The sequence below is a fragment of the Jaculus jaculus genome, chromosome 10 (assembly GCF_020740685.1).
Source record: "Jaculus jaculus isolate mJacJac1 chromosome 10, mJacJac1.mat.Y.cur, whole genome shotgun sequence".
Taxonomy (NCBI): domain Eukaryota; kingdom Metazoa; phylum Chordata; class Mammalia; order Rodentia; family Dipodidae; genus Jaculus; species Jaculus jaculus.
This window is the reverse complement of record NC_059111.1, coordinates 67,925,162-67,941,269: the sequence shown is the minus strand read 5'-3', so window position 1 is coordinate 67,941,269 and position 16,108 is coordinate 67,925,162. Positions and strand designations below refer to the sequence as shown.

The window sequence follows — 16,108 nt, the reverse complement described above, 5'->3', positions numbered from 1 at the left end:
AGAAATACTCTGGTGATGTATCTAGACTCAGCCATTTTCCCTGGCCTTTAATGTCCTCTTGACCCAACATAGCTTCTATCTACTTCTCCCAGTCACTCTGATCTGCCCATCCCTGCAGCTCTTTCATGTATTCAGGATCTAGGCTCTGCCAGAATGGCCAGTTCTTAAGGCCTCAGCTCAGACTTTGATTCACTGATCACCCATACATGAAACAGCACCATCAAACCCTGCCCTGTGTACATCCCAAGTAAGATGGAGCACTTTCTGAAATCATTATGTACGTTTACTGCTGTGCATGTGCTATGAGACGTCAGGATTCCTGAAGGCAGGACTTTGTATTATTCATGCTGACTTTCTGGCTCCAGGACTACTGTACAACCCATCAAGAGCTCTGAAATCTGTTGAGTGAATAGAATGTGAATGTGTTGCTAAGATCCTGCAGAGTGAATATTTCTCTTAATAACATAATCACTTGGTTTTCCTCATGTTTCCAGGCACTAAAGAGAGATATTATACATGATTACTGTGAAGTTTTTGCCTTTTTATTGTTTGTTTCTACCACAGCATTTACAAGTGACAACACTTTTATACCACCCTTCTTCAATGGAGGAGGCAGCCTTCTGTCCTGTCCCAGGGAAAAGGAAAGATTGTAGACCAAGGACACTAAACAAAGTCTGTAAGAGAGATCCTAATACCTGCTGCCTTTCTAATTCTTGGAGAAATTATGAGAATCCAGTGAGGGCTGTGTATGAAAGCACCATGCAAACAGTCCATAGAGCACAGACAAACCTGAAGTGCTTTGAACAAATTTCTGGTTGGTCTGACTCATGAGTAACACAGATCCTTCAATAAGCCACTGTGTTTAGGTATTAAGTTATTGTTCTTTTTCTTTAAGGCACAGTAGCTATCAAAATTTAATAAAATAGAAAAATTCAATAGGTAAAATTCATTACTTTCTCCTCCAAGTAAGACATTGGTAAACTTTTTCATTATTATACTAAATATTTCCTCAAGGAAGAGAAACTTATTTCTATTTAAAATAAGACATAAAGTAAAATGTTAAATATATATTGGGCTGTATTTGTACTCTAGTGGAAACGGATGGTCATTTACAGCCCCACATAGTAGATTGCTTTGAGTGTTTTCCATCAATATATGTTACATTATATTAAATGGTATGATTTTGTTACTGCTTCACATTTAGCATTAGTAATGAGAACAGACAGGCACAGGTAAAGAACACTTACATACCTTATTCTTGTGCACATTCCACTCTGTCAATTATTTAAGATGCATACGGAGATATTTGCTGAGTGATGTTATATAGCACCATACCCTTCCAAAAGTCTCTTGTTTCTACTTTCTTATACTTTTGGGAGGAGTGGGAAAAGCCAAGAAAAATAGTCTTGCATGTAAAATTTTTATTTTTCAGAATTAGTAAAATGTGTTTCCAGAAAGCATGCTGTGAACGCAACTCACCTTGGCTTTGTCAGGCCTCACCAGAGACAGGGAGAAAGTTCAGCCTCCAGCTTCCTTCTAGGGAAGGAATGTAGCCAGGATCTAACTCTTCCTGTCCACTAGCCTCTGTCTGAACTGCCTTTTCCTCCCCTGTGCTCCTATTTATTCCTGTGGAAAGTATGCTAACCATAAGAACCTTGGAGGAGATATTAGGAAAGTGAGCTACTCTTAGAATTAAAGAAACATTTTCTTTCTTTTTTTTTTTGCTTGTGTATATAACATGCTGTATGTGTGTGAGTATGTGTGTGGTGGATGCACATGCACAAGTATGTGCTACTGCAGTGCCCCTTGCATTTGCCTGTGAGGTAGGGGAGGTGTTTGCCTGCAGTAGCCCAAGTAGAGCTTCTGGTATTCTGTCCCATCACTCTTCTGCCTTTCTCAGTTTTATCCAGAGTCTCTTAAAGATACTGGAGCTTGCTGTAATTCCTTGTTCTCTGCTTCCCCTTGTGGTGTTGAGGTTATAGGCACGCTGCTATGTGGCCTGGAGATTAGAACTTGGGCAGTTTCAGGCCCTCTCAAATTATCATGTTTGCACAGGAAGAACACTTAAGCACTGAGCAATCTTTCCAGCCTTCAAAGAAACACTGATCATCGTGTTTAAAATAAAGGAAGTTCTACAAGTAAATACTAGCTTTTAAAATAACTTTCAAAATCATCTGTCCTTTTAATAATTGTGTATATGTGTATATAAGGTATATGTGGGGAGCATGTCATGGCACATGTGTGGAGGTCTAAAGACAGCTTCCAAGTGATTGTCTCCTCCTTCAACCTTGCTCTGGACATGGTATTCCTTGTTTTGCCACTGTATCTGGCTTTATCTGGATCCTAGGGAATTGAACTTGGGGTCAGTTGGCAGGCTTGCAAGCAAACTCCTTTAACTGCTAAGCCATATCAACACCCCATCTCTCTCTTTCACTAGATAATTTGAAGTCTCTATTGTCCTGTTTGGAAGAAAACTTTGGAAACATAAATATGCACAAAGACACATGTAGGCAGAAGCTAGTAAAGTAAGGGAGATATATTTGCAAGTCCAATTTGGGGCTGGAGAGATGACTCAGTGGTTAAAGGCACTTGCTTGCAAAGCCTGGTGGCACAGGTGCAATTCTCTAGTACCCACATAAAACCATTTGCACAATGTGGCACATGGGCCTGGAGTTCATTTTCAGTGGCAAGAGGCCCTAGTACACTCATTGTGTGCCTGTCTCTCTCAAATAAATAAAATATATATTTAAAAAGTCGAATTTGAATTAACATTGTCTGAGACTGTCAAAAAGCACAATTTGTCAGTGATGTAAAAAACCTAGGACTTAAATGTATACTAAACCTCTCTTCTATTTTGAGTTTAAAAAATTAATGAAGCCGGACATGGTGGTACATGCCTTTAATCCCAGCAACTTGGGAAGCAGAGGTGTGAGGATTGCATGAGTTCAAGGCTATTCTGAGGCTACATAGTGAATTCCAAGTCAGCCTGGACTAGAGTGAAATCCTACTTTGAAACATAGAGAGAGAGTAAAAGAAAGAGAGAGAGAGAGAGAGAGAGAGAGAGAGAATAAGGGAGAGGGAGAGATTGTAAGTATTTTGTAGTATGTGTGTATAGGTTTGTAGACTTCTGTGTTGTGATCTGTTTTTCATTTCAACTCTGTGTAGTCACCTTAAAATCTTGGTTAGGCATCAACTTGCAAAACAAATGTGTTTTGAAATAAGGAAACTATTAAGGTTGATGGTTAATTTATGGCAGGTTTTTGTAGTATTTAGCTAAGGTCACATATGTTTAGCATATGACACAAACATTAGAATCAAAGCTTCTGTGTTTCAAGATATAAAAAGTGATTCCTGACATTCAGCACCCTAGGTACTCCATGCTTTTCCCGAGTGGAAAACTGTTATAGAATGTCTATGGTTCTAGTTATTCTAAATGCAGTTAGCTTCAGCTTAATTCAAATATCAACAGGACTTTCTGGGTTATTTCAAAAATTCTTATAAAAACTTTCAAGGATACTAGTTAATGTAGGTTTGAAAACACATGTGGGAGACATGCTGAAAAGAGGACCTGACGATTGGGTCTCTTCTCAGTGGATGTGCTCATCTTATGCCCTAATGTCTAGACCCACACTCTTGGATCATTGCTGGGAAGTTGAGCTCTAAGACCCTGCCCATCCCTACCTGCATTTCTTCACTAGAGGAGAATGAAGAGGACTCCTCGGGACTTAAGGACCATCATGACACATATTTTATCTCCCTTTTTAGAAGCTGCAGATAACCCTTTGCTCTTGAATTTTTCACATGTAAAGGCTCATGAAGCATATGTAACCAGAGTCCAAAGAGATTACTTCTTGCCTTATCGAAGAGGAATGCCAAGGGTGGCCACTTTTGAGATCCGTTAGGACACTCCATCCTGCATGGTCTTCTCTTAATTCTTTCATCTCATATCAGTATACAAACTCACCACAGGGAAAATGTTACATTTCCCAAAACTCTGGAATGGTGTCATGTAGGCCAATTCTTATAACTAAGCTGGATTTAGGGGCTTTCAAAAAGCTTCTTAACCATCAAATGGTTGCATTGAGATATGTGGACAGAAGACTGTTGTATTGTTGTTAGAGTTATAATGACTGTCATCACTTAATATATAAATATTTCTAAACTATCATAGTATTTTAAACAAATTCCCTATTTTACAGAAGAAATCTAGGACCAGGAAGGTTGAACAATTTGCCTCCTTTCAGTATAAACACTTTGCTGCATATATGTTTTGTCTTGGGTGGGTACCATGAACAAGCCAGAGCAAGGCAGAGCAAATCTCCCTGGCCCTCAGATCCCTAGTCTCTAAATCCATCTTCTATCAATCTTGACCTTGGACTATGTACAGTTGGATGTTTATCTTTCCATTGTAGCATTTCCTTTGTCAAAATCTACATTTTGGGGCTGGAGAGATGGCTTAGCGGTTAAGCGCTTGCCTGTGAAGCCTAAGGACCCCGGTTCAAGGCTCGGTTCCCCAGGTCCCACGTTAGCCAGATGCACAAGGGGGCGCACGCGTCTGGAGTTCGTTTGCAGAGGCTGGAAGCCCTGGCGCGCCCATTCTCTCTCTCTCCCTCTACCTGTCTTTCTCTCTGTGTCTGTCTCTCTCAAATAAATAAATAAAAAAAAAATTAAAAAAAAAAAGGTATGTGCCATCACGCCTGCTTAAAAATATAAAAAATCTACATTTTGTAAACTGTAAAGAGAAGCATAAACCCAAACCTAAAGGAGTGAAACATTTTTCAAAAACTTTAAATGTTGAATATTGTAAATACATGCTCTATTTGACAAGAGTGACCCCTAGTAATAAATTTTTTAAAAAGTCTATGTGAAATTCCACTGAGTGTCATTATTTTAAAAATGTTCCCAGCATCTGAATCACTCCTCTGTTCTCTGCAATGGCTCACATATGTGCATACCACCAACAAGCCTTGTTAGAACAGAGGGCCAATTCACAAAGAGATGCAGTGGGAACCTGTGGATTCCATCCACAGGCATGAACTGGACAAGGAACTCCATTTCTGAACAGGCCAGACAAGAGGGATGGCCTAGGATGCAGGTTTAGTGATAACAACATTAAGGGTTCATGGTTCCAAAGTAGACTTGAAGCCCACTTCTCCATAATAGACCTGTAAAATTGCTACAGACCAGATTATAAGATCAAATATGACTAATTAAAGCCAGAGCTTGACCTACAGGTTTCTGAAAAGGTCAAATTCAATGAGATCAGGGAAACAATGAGGTGACTTTTCAAGGCTGCTCCTTGATGCTAGTCAGTGCTTGTGTACCATCTCTGAAACCTGAGCCATGCTGCAGGCTGCCCACTACTGTGAATATTGTTTTCCTCCTTACTTGCTGTTTTTCTAGTGTTGTATTGCTCTTCCCAAGAGTACACACATATCTTCCCTGAAGCTCTGGACACACACCTTATCCCCTGAACATGCATCACCCACATTTTTGTCAACATGCTGTGTGTGTGTGTGGTGTAGGCATGCATATGTGCCCATGCACCATCCTGTACCTTCATGGTGCAGAGTGCTTTCTTGTGGTGGCCATAGCAGAACAAAAGATGTCCTCCTCCATCACTCTTCTGCTGTTCTTGAGTGGGAGTCTCTTACTGATCCAGGTGCTTGCCTTTTTTCCCACTAGCTCCAGTAATTCTTGGGTCTCTACTCTCCCACAGGACTGGGGTTACAGATGAACATGGCCATTCTCAGATGTTTATGGCATCTCAGGGATCAAATCTGAACAGACTCTTGGGCCTCTTCAGGCCCTCATGCTTACACAGGAAGTGCTCTTCACTGCTGAACTATTTCTCCAGCCCACATTTTTATTTGTAATAGTGCAGACTGGAGGAACTTTCTCCTAGTGAAATCTATATAGAATATGTGTAGCAGAAAGCCTGCTCTTATTATGAGCAATATCAGTGTCTATTTTCATTATTTCTAACTCCATTGAAAAACAGTCTTTTTCTCTCCAATCATATTTGTGGTATTAGACAATCATGTGCTTAACTTCCATTAATTGATTTTAAGAATAGGAAGAAACAACTAATCCCCCTGAAACCTATGACAAAAAATTTTAAATTACAAGGTAATAATAGATACAGTTGTTTGAAGAGTAAATATTAAATATATAGGAGAAAAATATGAACAATTAAAGACTTCAAATACTTTGAACTTTAAAGCTGGGAAGATACCTGAAGGGAAATGTGATAGTGACTTGAGAACTGTGTTTTCTGGCTCCTTCTTATTTTAATAATTGTCATGCTAGTAATTGTCACCCATTTCCCTTTTCATATTAAAGGATTTATGTGGGAAATGACTTAGTGTTATGGCTATGATATACCTAGTTAAGAGTTAGCACATCAGGCCAACCATGGTCTGTTTGTCTATAACCTTAAATAAAGCCTGAAAATTTTCCAATGACATTCTGGCAAGAACATGTGAAGCACTCAAGTTACTGAATCACAACAAATACTAAATTACATACTATTTCAGAATAGGCTTACATTTGTGGAGGGTGATGACTTAGCAGTTATAGCTATCTTAATTTTAATTAAAACCCAGAAAAAGCATGGTGTGGTAGTGCACGCTTAATCCCAGCACTTGGGAGGCAGAAGTAGGAGGATCACCATGGGTTCAAGGCCCCTGAAATTACCTAGTGAATTCCAGGTCAGCCTGAGCTAGAGTGAGACCCTACCTCGAAAAACCAAACCAAACAAAAAACAACAACAACAAAAAGAACAGAAAGAAAGGAACGTTAAGCAGACACTAGTCATTATTTGACTTCTCCAACTTTGTTTGAAAACTCAATCATTCCTTGGCTTTAGCATTTAATGGCATCTTCAGAGTGTCATTCTTTGAAAATCCTCGAGATTGATTGTTTTCACAGTGAGTTTAGTGTCATTTTTGGTATCACCAAAGTAGAAAAGCATGAAATAGATCACTATTGAACAACTGTAACTTGTTTTTACAGTCCTCTCAAAGAATGACCAGGTCTTAAGTGGCATAAATGGAAAGAGAGATAATCATTAAAGCCTTGTTATTGTAGTGAGCGTGTGTGTGTGTGTGTGTGTGTGTGTGTGTGTGTGTGTGTGCGTGCATATGTGGTCTAATTCTTTTTTCAGTAATTATGTTATACAATCTGTGAGGCATAATAATGGGTTGTTTTCTTATTACTCTACTTCAAAACCTTTCCTCACTAATTAGTGATATGACCTTAGCAAGTCATTGACTCTCCCTGGGATGCAGGATCCTCACCTGTGAGGTGGGATTAGTTGCATTTAGCAAGCTTGTGGGAGGAAAGGGTTTATTTTGGCTTGTGGACTCAAGGGGAGCTCCATGATGGCACAAGCAGAGGTTGGACATCACCTCTTGCCAACATCAGCATCAGGAGAGTATGCCAAATATTGGCAAGGGAAAGCTGGCTATAACACCCATAAGCCTGCACCCAACAATGCACTGCCTTCAGGAGACTCCAGTTCCCAACTTGCCACCCGCTTGGGACTTAGCACTCAGAACATACAAGTTTATGGGGGACACCTGTCTCAAATCTCCACAGGATCATACCGCCTACCTCACAGGATTATTCTAAGAACTGAATGGAGTCATGTACAGAGGACATTTGATGAACTTTAACACTTGAAAGTATTATAATTAGTGGCAGCCATAGTATACATTACTTTGCCAAATCCTCTTGCTTACATTATAATAGGCATTGAGGCCTAACAAGGTCTCATGTTCTAAGAAGCAACAAGAGGTATGATACTTTGTGGTTGCATTAAAAGAGATCATAAAAAGTTGTGGAGCTAGGAGCTCTGGAATTAGATTGATGCAAAGTTTGGGATAAACCCAAGAACTGAGGAATAACAAAGGAAGGAGAATCTAAAGGGAAGCCTTAGGCAACCAGGCACTTCACAGATAAAGTGAGCCTCTTGAAATCCAGAAAGAACTCTATAATGCAGGATGCCTTCTTTCCTTTCCTTGAGAATGTGACTAATTTAATGCAGGAAGAAGATGATAACTGTCACACAGCTATGGTCTCTGCATTAAGTGGAACCTGGAAGAAAGTCAATCAAAATGTTTCTATTTCACATATTTTTCATATTAAAGGCTGTCAGGGAGAAATGACTGAGTGAAATGACAGTGGTCAGTGAATAGGAAGTGCACATGACTAGGCTCTGGCTTTGTTCCAGAGGACATAATGTGGGAGATGGTGCTGGAAGTCTCACTGGGGATTGGATTGCCTCAGGTTCTATGGGTTTGTACAGGTTATGTCCTCTAAAGCCTCAGTCTCCTTGTCTGAAACATGGAGTGAGCTGTTGTACAGAAGGATAGTACTTGCTTCCTATTGTACTTAATACACATTTATCCTCATTTATAACAAGAGTTTTACTGTTTGTCATAGCAAACATTTACTAAGGGGATAAGGAATGCATCATAGTATGCTTGCAATCCTTTTTTTTTTTTTCTTTTAAAAAGTGAAAGTCTTAACTCCTGTATATCATAAGATTATGTATGTTGTTAAAAGAGTCAACTGCTCTTGGTTGTGACTGTGGCTCAATGGCAGAGTGTTTGCCTAGCATGCACAAGGCCCTGGATTCAATCTTCGGTATTTAAAAAAAGAGAGAGAGAGAGAGAGAGAGAGAGACAGAGAGAGAGAGAGACCAAAATTAGCCATTTTCCAAGATTCTGACTGAAACACACCTTCAGTCATTCATTCATAGAAACTTCTAAACTTGGTCATTTCCTGAGAAAATGATCTAGAGTCCCTTTGTGAACAACGAGGAAGCAGGAAGCCCCCCAAGCAGCCATTCTCTGAGGGAGTGAAAGCAGGGGAGAGAAGCGCTTGAGCTGTGGTCTTATGAAGTTCATGGATATAGTTAACAAATGGAAACTCCAGAATTTAATGTTTTGTTCATTGTCTCCTAGTACAAGGGCTCCCTCTGCAGGCTTCCACAACTTCAGCTAAGTCCAGCATGTAAGAACCTGCTGCAAATTTCTTTATTTGAGAATGAACATTTGAAAATATCATAGGGAAACATGCTTGTTCTTACGTGCTGATGTTTATCATGACAGACCTGGTGCTGTTGAGTGACTATGTGAGTCTTCTTGCTTACATTCACCATGTACCATGGCCTTATAAGGACTCGTGATGGACCAAGGAGCAACTAGAGATGTGATGCATTTTCTCTAGCTGAGTGGAGAGATGCTTTCTCTGGGTAGCTGTAGCCCATTAAGTGCCTGATTCAATCAAAGGAAAGGCACCCATACTGTGATGCGGTGCTTCTTCTATGCTACAGGCCGATTCTAACATCTACAGAACATTAAGTCTCGACTTAAAGTCCATTGTTTTCATACCAGATTACATTCCCATAAATTGAAAGGTACAAAAGATTATGTTATATATGAAGCCTAACTATATGTCAACAGTTAATATGGATAGAAATGGACAGCTTGTTTGAGGTAAACCCTGAAGTATCACAGATGTCATCATCACATCCTTGAAGCACATTAGCTGAGGCTCTAGGACAGAAAGGAAAACACAGCCTCTTTAGGGGCAGCTATCTTACTGCAGGGAGCCTTAAGACATGCTTAATGTTGAGGGTTGAATGAATGAGAGAAAATGAAAATCAAATGAATAGTGATACCGAGCACTGACAATGTTGGCCTAATGTAAACTCACAACTTATTTCAACTGCTCCTCCCACTTGTATTCCCACCAAATGTGTGTGTGTGTGTGTGTGTGTGTGTGTGTGTGTGTGTGTGTTTATATTATCAATACTAATTGAGGAGGTTTTAGCTAACATTATAAGTAAGAAAATATTATGAATTAGGTAGTGGAGGGTCAATTTTTTTCAAACAATTCTACTTAAAAAAATAAAATTCCAGGCTGGAGAGGCAGCTTAGCAGTTAGATACTTGCCTGTGAAGTCAAAAAGACCCAGGTTCGATTTCCCAGGACTCATGTAAGCAGATGCACAAGGTGGTACATGTGTCTGTAGTCCATTTGCAGTGGCTGAAAGCCCTGACGTGCCCATTCTTCCTCTTTTTATTATCTGCCTCTTTTTCTTTCTTTTGCTATCAAATAAAATAAATTTAAAAATGTATTAAAATCCTTGCTTTCTTTCTCTAGTCTTAATTAAAAAATACATTTGGTACATGTGTAGAATATATGAGAACCATGTAAGTCCCACTAATGATGTTCACTATCTATCTGTGTGGTTTTCTCTTTTGGCTATTTAAAAATCTTTTAAATCATATATTCATCTCCTTAGTGAGGAGAAACATAACATACATCCTACTGCTCATCAGTAAAAATTTTCATTGTATATTCTTCATGGACTTAAAAGATGCCATTAAATAATTTTATTGTAAAGCCTATTAGGCATACATGGAAGAATCAAGACAAGTAAAATGAGCTTCCAGATCCACATTTCTTCAACAGTTATTAGTGTGTAGTCCATCTTGTTTTGCTGTATTCCCTAGTCCTCTGCCCACTGCATTCTTCTGCAATAATCTCCAGGTATCATACACACAAAGCTTTAATATTTGTCAAATAAATGATACCTTATCAAAATGTAATTGAAGTTGCACTACAAAACCTCAAAACAAATTGGCAATTCTTTACTATAGTAAATACCCAGAATTCAAATTTTTCACCTTGCCTCATATTTTTAATGGTTGGTTTGTTTGAACAAGCTGGCTCCAAGTGATGATCATACATTGTGTTTGAGGCAAGTCCTTTATTGACTGAGCAGCCTCCCAGCAGCACACATAGTGGTTGATTGAGGGACCTTCTAACCTCTTATAGTCAGTTTACTCCTCCCTCAGTTTCCTTTGCAGTGTCTTCATGCATGCACTATATGCATGTGAAGATTTTGCTAATGGTGTCTTGTGTCCTTATTTCAAGTGCTTCTCCATGTTCTGTTTTAAAAATGGTCAGGTCTAGAAGCAGATCTAGAGCCAGGTCCAGCTCTTCTGGGCCATATTGCTCACAGATGCAGTGGTATACTCTGCAGGAGGAGCTTGGTAACCAGAAATGTCCTTCTAATCTCTTTACCACATATGGAATAGTGGGTATGAACAGAGATCCAGGAGAAGATGCTATATCTGAGATGGAGTTGGGTGAAGAAGAAAGTATTTTTTACATCTTTTAAAAAATTTTTTCAGAGAGAGGGAGAAGTGGGGCACCACACCCTCAGCCACTGACATTGAACTCCAGGTGATTGCAGCACCTGGTGGGCACATGCAACCTTGCGCTTGCCTCACCTTTGTGCATCTGGTGTATTACATGGGATCTGGAGAGTAGAACATGGCTCCTTAGGCTTTCCAGGCAAGCATCTTAATTGCTAAGCCATCACTCCAGCCCTTTAAATCTTTTTTTTTAAAAAAAAAAAAAAACATTATTTACTTATTTAGTTTGAGAGAGAGAAAGAGTGCCAGGGCCTTCAGCTGCTACAAACTCCAGATGCAAATGCCACCTTGCGCATGTGCCTTACATGAGTCCTAGGGAATTGAACTGGGTCTTTTGGCTTTGCAGGCAAGTGCCTTAACTGCTAAGCCATCTCTTCTGCTCAAGAAGAATGTTTTTGACAAGAACTTAGTGATTCTATGTAAAATATATTTAACTATGTTTCTTTGTATTTTGCTGAGAGGCTCTCAAAATACATAGAAAAGGTAAAAAAGCTATTTCTTTTGAGCAAAGTGTGTAGTTCAGTCAGGAGCCATAGGAGACCTTCACTGGGGGAAACATATGGACTCTCCACTGAAGACACTTCAAAACTTCTCAAGAAAAAAGAGATCATAGAAATGTTCATGATTCAGGGAATTAATGTTCTCTGCTTGTGGCTCTTGATGTGACACTTATCCTTAAAGATGAGAGGAACTTGGAGTCTCTCAGGGCTGGCAGTCACTAGGAAAGAGACATTCAAGCAGTAATTAGTACCTGTCAGAAGCAGACAGGTTCTAAGTGAAAGCCATGGAGCTGGGAGCCTGGAATCCTGACAGCACCAGTGGCCTATCAGCAAAAGAAAAGTATACAATCATGAGGGTAGAGGGAAAGAATTGTCAGTAAAAAAGAGAGCTGTAAAAGTTACCTCAATTCTGTATTTCTTTCGTTTTTGTTTTTTTTTGAGGCAAGCTCAACACACTGATTTATTTATTTATCTATATTTATTTATTTTTTAAATATATAAATTTTTATTAACTTCTATACTTACAGACAACAAACCATGGTATTTCCATCCCCTCCCCACATTCCCCTTCATAATTCTGTTCTCTGTCATATCCCCTCACTCTCTATTAGTCTCTTTTTAAATTTGATGGCATTATCTTTTTCTCCTATTATGAGGATCTTGTGTAGGTATTGATAGGCACTGTGAGATTTTAGATATCAAGGCCAATTTCTGTGCAGACTGTGGTATGTATAAGGAGTGGTACCCTTCCTTGGCTCTTACATTCTTTCTGCCACCTCTTCTGCAATGGCCCCTGAGCCTTGGAGAGTATGAGATGTTTCAGTGCTGGACACTCCTCCGTCCCTTCTCCTCAGCACTATGTTGACTTTTGGGTCATCCTAGGGGTGATTGCCATCTGAAAAGAGAAGCTTCTTTAACCAGAAGTGGGAGTAGCATTAATATATGAATATAAACATTAAGTATAGTGCATTCAGGGCAATTTGGTGAGAGTCATATATGCATTTATCCAGAAAAGAGCAGGCTTTATATCCATAAGGCTCATGACTTAGCCAGCCATAGGCTTTTGATTTTAGTAGTACCAGGCATGTATTCCCTCACATAGAGTGAGCCTTCAGTCCAATTAGAGAGCAGTTGGTTTTCCCCAGAGCAGACATGCCACTATTGCACATGTTCATTCATTTGGCCTGTCTGGCCAAACTTGAGGCTTCTAGTGTCCACTGTTTTTACCGCTGATGACTTCTATCTCCCATAAGGCTATATACGGTGTAGCTTTTTTCCATCTTTAAGTTGACTGGGATACAGGGAGAAGGTTTTCTGCTCAGCACTAGCTTGATTTCTCAGTGACTTTGCTGTTCAGGCATGTGAAATCTTCAGCAATAGGGTCTTACTATCTCTTACTCATGGGAAACCAAGGACCTTGGCAATAGGCGGAAATGTTTTGGAGGCAAGAGGGACTTCCCTGGCCAACAACTCACTGGAAGGTGTCCCATCTCTGGCACTTTAAGTTTTCTAGTAACAATCTATGGCTTCTGGATGTGCCTTTATTCAAGGAAGTAGATTTTCATATGTCTTATTCAGAATATCTTGAATTTTGATTGACTCTCCCCCAACTTTCTTTTCAACAATCTTTTCTCCTGACCTTGCTTAGGCTTTTCCCCTCCCTGTAACCTGTTCTTCTACTTACATATATACAAAACCACACCCTTAAGACCTTCCCTCTCCTTCCTCCCTTATAGCCTTTTTCTAGCATATGGGCCTCTGCTACTGATTTTTGACTCCAGATCACACACAAGTCTACACATTTGTACCTAGGATCCACATATGATGGAGAACATGCAAAGTTTGGCATTCTGGGTATGGGTTACCTCACTTAGCATAATCCTTTCCAGATCCATCCATTTCCCTACAAACTCAATAATTTCATTTTTCTTTACTGCTGAATTGTGTAAATGTACCAAATCTTTACTATCCATTCATCTGTAGATGGCCATCTAGGCTGGTTCTATTTACTAGCTATTGTGAATAGAGTTGCAATAAACATTGTTGTTCAAGTATCTCTAAGGTAGTGAGAAGAGTCATTAGGATATATGCCTAGGAGAGCTAAAGCTGGATCATATGGAAAATCTATTTTTAGCTATCTCAAGGACTTCCACACTGATTTCCACAATGGCTGTACCAGATTTCATTCCCACCATCAATATAGAATGGTTCCCCTTTTACCACATCTGCATAATCTCTTTCACTCTGTGGCTCTTATAATCTTTCTGCCCCCTGTTCCATAAAATTCCTTGAGCTGTGGTGGGTGTATTGTAAGTTTACTTTAGTGTTGTGCTCTCGGCAGCTTCTGGATTTCTGCTTTGGTGTGATTTGAGTCTCCTCAGTGTCTATTTCCATCACCCTGATGCAGGTTATCAAGCTCACCCTGTAAACAACACTCTTGCTCATCTCGACAGTTCCTCTGTGGTTTTGCCTGGATCCTAGCTGATTTGGGAGGGGTCGTTCATATCTTGCCTGGAGTCAGCTACATATTCTTATCTTGTTGATAGGTTTTGAGGCTTTCAATATTAGAACATGAATCTGTAGTTTGTTGTTTATTCATTCACTGGGTGAATGGGCACTCTATTGCTTCTGGTTTTGAGTTATTCTAAATAGTGCCATGGGACACTGGGCTTGTGCTTTTATTCTCCTTGGATGTTTGACTAACAATGAAATTACTGGGTCAGGTGGTAAGTATATGCTGAACATCTGAAGAAATTGCCAAACTGTTTTCCAAATGAACTGTAATAGCTATTCAGAGATGTACTGCCTCTCTACTTCTGCCAAGCCTAGCCTCTTAATACCTGGGCAAACTTGGACAATCTTTAGTTTCCTCTTTAATTAAAGTGACTGTGTGGTGAGTAGACATTCACCAAGTGTCAACTCTATACTAGGCCTTGTGAAGCTCTGTCTCACTTCACTCCTATCCTTAAGAAATTTAGATATTATTTTCTGTATATCTAATGAGGAACTGAGATTCTGCGGATTTATTTAGGTTAACTACTCAGCATTGTAATGCAAGATTGTTGTGAATTATACCAAATAACACCTATGAGCATTGCTAACATGTTCTTGTGTATACAAAAGGTGACTAATGAAGAGGTTTTTATAGGTCATCTTCAGGGAAGGGTAACCAGGGAGTTTCACATAACTTCTTCAGGCCTTGCCATCTTTCTGGTATTAGTTGCCTGTTCTGGAATCTCCACCCTTGGAGAAAAGTCTTTACAGAATTTACTCACTCATCACAATCACTGTACTGTAACAAATATAGAGCTAATCTCCAAGTCAAAATAACATCTTTGTTGCTAAAACACTAACAGCAACTAGTTCCATGGGTGGTTAAATCTCTCCATTGCTACTTTTTATTCTGTTTTTTTCTCCTCTTTTCATAATTGTAATAATTACTTTTCCCCAAATTATAGAAAATAGCAAGCTCTGAAAACAGTGTATATTAATGTTTCCAGCAAGTTAATTAACTTAATTGATTTGAAATAGAATCTTTAAAGATTAAGTGGCACAAGAAATTAAAGAGGTAATATACAATGTACAAACAGGCCAATGATTTAAGAGAAAAAGACTCAAGACTCAACTAATAACTTAGTCAACTTCAAGGGAATTTCAGTTTTAAAATACACTTTTTAAATATATATATATGTCATTGACAATTTCTATACCTACATATAACAAACCATGGTATTTCCCTCCCTCCCCTGCTTTCCCCTTTGTAATTCTGGTTACTGTCATATCTCCTTACTTTCTGCACTAGTCTCTCTTTTTATTTCATGTCATCATCTTTTTCTCCTATTATGAGGGTCTTGTGTAGGTGTTGATATGTACTGTGAGATCTTGAATATCGAAGTCAATTTCTGTTTGGACAATTGTATATAAGGAGAGGTACCCTTCCTTTGGCTCTTACATTCTTTCTGCTGCCTCTTCTGCAATGGAGCCTGAGCCTTGGTGGGTGTGAGATGTTTCAGTTCTGGACACTCCTCCGTCCCTTCTCCTCAGCACTACGTTGACTTTTGGGTCATCCTAGGGGTGATTGCCAACTGAAAAGAGAAGCTTCTCTAAGAAGAAGTGAGAGTAGCATTAATATATGAATATGAACATTAAGTGTAGTGCATTCAGGGCAATTTGGTGAGAGTAATATATACATTTATCCAGACCAGAGTAGACTGTTACACCTAAGGCTCATTACCTCCCCTGCCATAGACTTTTGATTAGGTTTACAGTACCAAACATGTATTCCCTCCCATAGAGTGGGCCTTCAGTCCAATTAGAGAGCAGTTGGTTTTCCCCAGAGCAGACATGCCACTATTGCACATGTTCATTCATTTGG

General features: G+C 39.4%; 1 protein-coding gene across 1 annotated transcript in view; it reads left to right on the top strand.

Annotated features, from left to right (window-relative positions):
* The window catches only part of Col28a1 (collagen type XXVIII alpha 1 chain), a 176,903-nt gene that overhangs the window by 96,398 nt on the left and 64,397 nt on the right, over nucleotides 1-16,108 (top strand). The window lies entirely within an intron of this gene.